We start from the raw sequence: 8,028 nt of genomic DNA on the forward strand, positions 1-8,028 counted from the left end.
TCCGACAGTGCGGCGCTCCCAAGTACTGACCCTCCCACAGTGCCGCGCTCCCTCAGTACTGACCCTCCGACAGTGCGGTGCTCCCTCAGTCCTGACCCTCCGACAGTACGGCGCTCCCTCAGTACTGACCCTCCGACAGTGCAGTGCTCCCCCAGTACTGACCGTCTGACAGTGCGGTGATCCCTCAGTACTGACCCTCTGACAGTGCGGCGCTCCCTCAGTACTGACCCTCAGACAGTGCGGCGCTCCATCAGTACTGACTCTCAGACAGCTCGTGCTGAGGCCTTGACAGAAATCTTTGGATCCTCGCTGTCTTCAGGGGATGTCCCCGGAGGACTGGAGAATAGCCAATGTTGTTCCTCTGTTTAAGAAGGGTAGCAAGGATAATCCCGGGAACTACAGGCCGGTGAGCCTTACTTCAGTGGTAGGGAAATTACTGGAGAGAATTCTTCGAGACAGGATCTACTCCCATTTGGAAGCAAATGGACGTATTAGTGAGAGGCAGCACGGTTTTGTGAAGGGAAGGTCGTGTCTCACTAACTTGATAGAGTTTTTCGAGGAGGTCACTAAGATGATTGATGCAGGTAGGGCAGTAGATGTTGTCTATATGGCCTTCAGTAAGGCCTTTGACAAGGTCCCTCATGGTAGACTAGTACAAAAGGTGAAGTCACACGGGATCAGGGATGAACTGGCAAGGTGGATACAGAACTGGCTAGGCCATAGAAGGCAGAGAGTAGCAATGGAAGGATGCTTTTCTAATTGGAGGGCTGTGACCAGTGGTGTTCCGCAGGGATCAGTGCTGGGACCTTTGCTCTTTGTAGTATATATAAATGATTTGGAGGAAAATGTAACTGGTCTGATTAGTAAGTTTGCAGACGACACAAAGGTTGGTGGAATTGCGGATAGCGATGAGGACTGTCTGAGGATACAGCAGGATTTAGATTGTCTGGAGACTTGGGCGGAGAGATGGCAGATGGAGTTTAATCCGGACAAATGTGAGGTAATGCATTTTGGAAGGTCTAATGCAGGTAGGGAATATACAGTGAATGGTAGAACCCTCAAGAGTATTGAAAGTCAAAGAGATCTAGGAGTACAGGTCCACAGGTCATTGAAAGGGGCAACACAGGTGGAGAAGGTAGTCAAGAAGGCATACGGCATGCTTGCCTTCATTGGCCGGGGCATTGAGTATAAGAATTAGCAAGTCATGTTGCAGCTGTATAGAACCTTAGTTAGGCCACACTTGGAGTATAGTGTTCAATTCTGGTCGCCACACTACCAGAAGGATGTGGAGGCTTTAGAGAGGGTGCAGAAGAGATTTACCAGAATGTTGCCTGGTATGGAGGGCATAAGCTATGAGGAGCGATTGAATAAACTCGGTTTGTTCTCACTGGAACGAAGGAGGTTGAGGGGCGACCTGATAAGAGGTATACAAAATTATGAGGGGCATAGACAGAGTGGATAGTCAGAGGCTTTTCCCCAGGGTAGAGGGGTCAATTACTAGGGGGCATAGGTTTAAGGTGAGAGGGGCAAGGTTTAGAGTAGATGTACGAGGCAAGTTTTTTACGCAGAGGGTAGTGGGTACCTGGAACTCGCTACCGGAGGAGGTGGTGGAAGCAGGGACGATAGGGACATTTAAGGGGCATCTTGACAAATATATGAATAGGATGGGAATAGAAGGATACGGACCCAGGAAGTGTAGAAGATTGTAGTTTAGTCGGGCAGTATGGTCGGCACGGGCTTGGAGGGCCGAAGGGCCTGTTCCTGTGCTGTACATTTCTTTGTTCTTTGTTTTGTTTGTCACTCCCTCAGTACTGACCCTCCGGCAGTGCGGTGCTCCCTCAGCACGGTGGTCCCTCAGTACTCACCGTCCCACAGTGCTGTGCTCCCTCAGTACTGACCCTACCACAGTGCGGAGCTCCCTCAGTACTGATCCTCCCACAGTGCGGCGCTCCCTCAGTACTGACCCTCCAACAGTGCGGTGCTCGCACAGTACTGACCCTCCCACAGTGCGGCGCTCCCTCAGTACTGACCCTCTGACAGTGCGGCGCTCCCTCAGTACTGACCCTCCCACAGTGCGGCGCTCCCTCAGTACTGACCCTCTGACAGTGCGGCGCTCCCTCAGTACTGACCCTCCAACAGTGCGGTGCTCGCACAGTACTGACCCTCCCACAGTGCGGCGCTCCCTCAGTACTGACCCTCTGACAGTGCGGCGCTCCCTCAGTACTGACCCTCCCACAGTGCGGCGCTCCCTCAGTACTGACCCTCCCACAGTGCGGCGCTCCCTCAGTACTGACCCTCCCACAGTGCGGCGCTCCCTCAGTACTGACCCTCCCACAGTGCGGCGCTCCCTCAGTACTGACCCTCTGACAGTGCGGCGCTCCCTCAGTACTGACCCCCCGACAGTGCGGTGCTCCCTCAGTACTGACCCTCCCACAGTGCGGCGCTCCCTCAGTACTGACCCTCTGACAGTGCGGCGCTCCCTCAGTACTGACCCTCCAACAGTGCGGCGCTCCCTCAGTACCGACCCTCCCACAGTGCGGCACTCCCTCAGTACCGACCCTCCCACAGTGCGGCACTCCCTCAGTCCAGGTCTAGCAACGGGTAGTGTTCCAATCGAGCAAAATACACCATCATGCAGCCTCACGGGGCCGAGGTCCCAGGTTCGATCCCGGCTCTGGGTCACTGTCCGTGTGGGGTTTGCACGTTCTCCCCGCGTCTGCGTGGGTTTCGCCCCCACAACCCAAAGATGTGCAGGGGAGGTGGATTGGCCGCGCTAAATTGCCCCTTAATTGGAAAATATGAATTGGGTACTCTAAATTTATAAAATAAATAAAAAATACACCTTCACTCAGGACGCATCCCCACATTTATAAAATTTATTCTACATTGTACAGGTCTCAAATCACATTTAATCTCAGTGTTATGCAAGTAGTGGAAAGGTTACCTTGAAAACACAGGCAACACTATTAACATCATAAAGACTTCAGCTCAGTAGATCAACGGCGTAGTGCTGCCCGTTCCTGTCCTTGGGCCCCGACATGAGGGGGGGGGGGGGGCGGAGAATAGGAGAACAGGCTGCCGATACCTCACGGGGCAGAGGGAATTGAAAGCTCGGCTGAGTCTCACTTCTCCTCGCCCGCCTCAGGGTAAACCCCCCCTTTCAAGCGAAATTGTCTGGCATTCGTCAGGGGGCCACAAGAGAGGGAGCAGAGGGCTGGAGGAGGAAGATCTATACATTCGTACACAGGCCTTCTGCAAACAAAAGGGACACGACCAAGCCTTTTTTCGAACGAGGCGGAGGTTTGGGGAGTCCGATGTTTCTCATTGCTTACCCCATCGATCGGAATCGGCTCCCCGACCAATCAGCACCTTTTACTCTTGCGGTCCTCAACGTTCCAAAAGTCTGAAACTTTGGGGTTTTGTCCGCGTGCCTGCCAGGCTGGAAGCTTGGTCAAGATGTTGCTCACTTCTCAGTGATCCGGTCGTGGACACAGTCAGGGCTCAGGGGGACGGACGGGAAGATACTGGGGGGGGGGGGGGGATTTGGAGGTAGAACCTTTGAAAACCTAACAATCGCCCAACCAGATTGAGATAGAGAGAGAGGGAGGGAGGGAGAGGGTGGGAGAGAGGGAGGGAGGGAGAGAAAGAGAGGGGGTGAGAGAGAGCAAGAGAGAGGGAGGGAGGGAGAAAGAGAGAGGGAGGGAGAGAGAGGGTGAGAGGGAGGGAGGGAGAGAAAGAGAGAGGGTGAGAGACAGTAAGAGAGGGAGGGAGGGAGAGGGTGAGAGAGAGGGAGGGAGGGAGAGAAAGAGAGCGTGAGAGAGCGCAAGAGAGAGGGAGGGAGGGAGAGAAAGTGAGAGAGAGAGAAAGAGAGAGGGTGAGAGGGCAAGAGAGAGGGAGGGAGGGAGAGAAAGAGGGTGAGAGAGAGGGAGCGAGGGAGGGAGAGAGAGAAAGAGAGGGTGAGAGAGAGCGAGAGGGCAAGAGAGAGGGAGGGAGGGAGGGAGAGAAAGAGAGAGGGTGAGAGAGAGGGAGGGACGGAGGGAGGGAGAGAAAGGGAGAGGGTGAGAGAGGGAGGGAGGGAGAGGAACATTGAACATTCCAGCGCAGTACAGGCCCTTCGGCCCTCGATGTTGCGCCGACCTGTGAAACCACTCTAAAGCCCATCTACGCTATTCCCTTATTGTCCATATGTCTATCCAATGACCATTTGAATGTCCTTAGTGTTGGCGAGTCCACTACTGTTACAGGCAGGGCATTCCACGCCCTTACTACTCTCTGAGTAAAGAACCTACCCCTGACCTCTGTCCTATATCTATTACCCCTCAGTTTAAAGCTATGTCCCCTCGTGCCAGCCATTTCCATCCGCGGGAGAAGGCTCTCACTGTCCACCCTATCCAATCCTCCGATCATCTTGTGTACCTCAATTAAGTCACCTCTTAACCTTCTTCTCCCTAACGAAAACAGCCTCAAGTCCCTCAGCCTTTCCTCATAAGATTTTCCCTCCATACCAGGCAACATTCTGGTAAATCTCCTCTGCACCCTTTCCAAAGCCTCCACGTCCTTCCTATAATGCGGCGACCAGAATTGCACGCAATACTCCAAATGCGGCCGCACCAGAGTTTTGTACAGCTGCAACATGACCTCATGGCTCCGAAACTCAATCCCTCTACCAATAAAGGCCAACACTCCATAGGCCTTCTTAACAACCCTCGCAACCTGGGTGGCAACTTTCAGGGATCTATGTACATGGACACCGCGGTCTCTCTGCTCATCCACACGGCCAAGAATCTGACCATTAGCCCAGAGGGAGAAAGGGAGGCAGAGAGGAGATGGTGAGAGGAGGGAGACAGAGAGAGAGTGAAGGAGTGCAGGGAGAAAGATAGGATCCAGAGAGGGAAAGATGTGATGCCTGTGGGAATTTCAGATATTCGAGGCAGGATTCTCCACCTCGCCAGCCAGCCAATGGGGTTTCCCCATTGTGGGCAGCCCCGCGCCGTCGGGAGATCCCTGGGCGTGAGTAGGCTGCCGGTGCATCGGAAAATCCCGCCCGCGGAGAATCCAGCCCATTGTATTTTATATAATTGTTGTGGTTAAGGGTGAAATCCTGGATTAGCGTAAGACTGCTGCAGTCACGTTGCAAGAATCCTGGTTTGAGAGGCTTTCTTGGAGGCAGAGGTGCAATTAATGCATCGTAAAAGTAAGAATCCAATTCATTCCAGCCAGGGATGTGGTTGGCTGAAGTTGGCCGAATGGATTTTTATTTATATTGAGGGGGTCCCCCGGGGAGTAGGTAAGTAGAGACATTGTCTTTAGTGTTAGTACGATGATGTCGTTATTGGGAGGTGCCAGGGGTTTGAGGCAGTCAAGTGTTGAGGTTGTCAGTTTAGTTTGTAGACGGGGATGTGGACAGATGAGAAGCGGTGCTCTCGATTCAGTTCAGTTAAAGATCGGCTTATGAGCAGACTCACAGTTTCTGGAGAAACAGTTGAAGGTTTCACGTGCGCACACCAGCAGATTTTCTCAAAGTCCTTTAGTTAGTAAGATTTTGCCTGTGAATAGAACAGCAGTTTCTGGAAAGGCTGGCAGCTCAAACGGTAGTTCAAGACGGGCAAGAATCTGCAAGCTGGATCCTGAAGGATCTCTCTCTCTCACACAAAGTGTTTTATTCAATTTTCCTGAGCCTGCGAACTGTATTTAAAAGTGGATTGTGACTGGAGATGGTGTTGAGTGGAGATACAGACAGCAGATAAGGGTTAGTGTTTCATTGTACTGTTAAGCATTATTTAACTGGTAATTGTAAGCTATTAGTCTTAATGATGTTAAAGTTAGTAATACTGTGCTAGAAATAGTTTGTTTTAATATACGGCAGCACGGTAGCATTGTGGATAGCACAATTGCTTCACAGCTCCAGGGTCCCAGGTCGATTCCCGGCTTGGATCACTGTCTGTGCGGAGTCTGCACGTCCTCCCCGTGTGTGCGTGGGTTTCCTCCGGGTGCTCCGGTTTCCTCCCACAGTCCAAAGACGTGCAGGGTAGGTGGATTGGCCATGATAAGTTGCCCTTAGTGACCAAAATTGCCCATAGTGTTGGGTGGGGTTACTGGGTTATGGGGATAGGGTGGAGGTGTTGACCTTGGGTAGGGTGCTCTTTCCAAGAGACGGTGCAGACTCGATGGGCCGAATGGCCTCCTTCTGCACTGTAATTTCTATGATTCTATGATTTGTGCGTGGAGTTACTCTTGGAACGAAGTATCCTCTCCTCACGGTCTTACAAAAGTAAATAAGATTTTAGTGCTTGTCTGGTATCCTAGCAACTGTTGGGGATCTGGTCCAGGATCATAATAAAGAATGGAGAGAGAGAGAGGGGGAGAAGAAAGAGGGAGAGAGAGGGGGGGGGGGAGAAGAGAGAGAGCGAGAGGAGGGAGACAGAGAGAGGAGAGAGGAGAAAGAGAGAAAAAAGAGGAGAGAGAGAGGAGCGAGAGAGAGAACGAGAGAGAGGAGAGAGAGGAGGAGGAGAGAGAGAGGAGGAGGAGGGGAGAGAGCGAGAGAGAGGAGAGAGAGAGGAGGAGGAGGGGAGAGAGCGAGAGAGGAGAGAGAGAGAAAGAGGGAGAGAGAAAGGCTGGCAGTTCAAACGGTAGTTCGAGACGGGCAAGAATCTGCAAGCAGCATCCTGAAGGATCTCTCTCTCACGCAAAGTGGTTTATTAAGTATTCCTGAGCCTGCTAACTGTATTTAAAAGTGGATTGTGACTGGAGATGGTGATGAGTGGAGATACAGACAGCAGATAAGGGTTAGTGTTTCATTGTATTGTTAAGCATTATTTAACTGGTAATTGTAAGCTTTTTGTCTTTATGATGTTAAAGTTAGTAATACTGTGTTAGGAATAGTTTGTTTTAATATACTATTTGTGCGTGGAGTTACTCTTGGAACGAAGTATCCTCTCCTCACGGTCTTAGAAAAGTAAATAAGATTTTAGGGATTGTCTGGTATCCTAGCAACTGTTGGGGATCTGGTCCAGGATCATAATAAAGAATGGAGAGAGAGGGGGCGAAGAAAGAGGGAGAGAGAGGAGGAGGAGAGGGGGGAGAGGGGAAAGACAGGGAAAGGAGAGAAAAAGAGAGAAAAAAGAGAGAGAGGGAGCGAGGAGAGAGACAGAGAGAGGAGAAAGAGAAGAGAGAAAAAAGAAAAGAGAAGAGAGAGAGGAGAGGAGAGAGAGCGCGAGACAGAGGAGAGGGAGAGAGGGGGAGGGGGGAGGGAGAGAGAGCGAGAGAAGGAGAGGGGGGAGAGGGGAAAGACAGAGAAAGGAGAGGGGGAAAGAGAGAAAAAAGAGAGAGAGAGAGGAGAGAGAGAGAGGAGAAAAAAGAAAAGAGGAGAGAGAGAGAGAGAGAGGAAAAGGAGAGGGGGAGAGGAGAGAGAGTGGAGAGAGAGGAGAAGGAGGAGAGGGGAGAGAGAGAGAAGAGCGAGAAAGAGAACTGATGTGTATATAATTGGGAACGTTGAGAGCATTATACAAAGTTGAGTGTGCGCGACCCATTGACAGAAAATGGCGGCTGCAGCGTCACGCCAAAACCCATCCCCAGACCGCCGCTGTGGTGCACCCCCCACTGGACATCACAGGATGGTGGCGCCATGGGAAGGGTTTGTAGTCGAGGGAGGGGGGGGGTATGGTCAAATGGTAGACCTCCTCCCTGTTACTCTGTTTCTATTTGCCCCCCCAGAGGAAGAGGGGCTGCGGAGGACGGGCAAAAGATGGAGTGAGCGATCCGGGACTCCAAGAGGTCAAGGGTGAGAGGTCGAGGCAGGGAGGGCTCAGTGCGGGCATCGTGTGGGGGGCCTCAAAGGGCGACAGGCTTTGTCCTTTTCACAAACAAAAGTACTTTCGGCCTTCTGGTCCTCCGCCTGCTCCTCCCTGGACGATGTTTTCCGACCACTCCGAGGGATACTATTAGCGAGAGGTTAAGGGCAAATTCCCTCAGTGGGCTAAGAGCTGGCTGATCTCCTCTGTGTACGTAGTATCTGGAATATGTTCTGTC

The 8,028-nt window shown here is 52.0% G+C and overlaps 1 long non-coding RNA gene across 1 annotated transcript in view; it reads right to left on the bottom strand.

Annotated features, from left to right (window-relative positions):
- Positions 1–2,862: 2,862 nt before the first annotated feature.
- The window catches only part of LOC140402917 (uncharacterized), an 18,721-nt gene continuing 13,555 nt past the window's right edge, over positions 2,863–8,028 (bottom strand). The window contains exon 3 of the long non-coding RNA XR_011938189.1: positions 2,863–8,023. This is a non-coding gene — a long non-coding RNA (uncharacterized lncRNA). The remainder of the gene's footprint in view (positions 8,024–8,028) is intronic.

The sequence above is a fragment of the Scyliorhinus torazame genome, chromosome 26, assembly GCF_047496885.1.
Source record: "Scyliorhinus torazame isolate Kashiwa2021f chromosome 26, sScyTor2.1, whole genome shotgun sequence".
Classification (NCBI taxonomy): domain Eukaryota; kingdom Metazoa; phylum Chordata; class Chondrichthyes; order Carcharhiniformes; family Scyliorhinidae; genus Scyliorhinus; species Scyliorhinus torazame.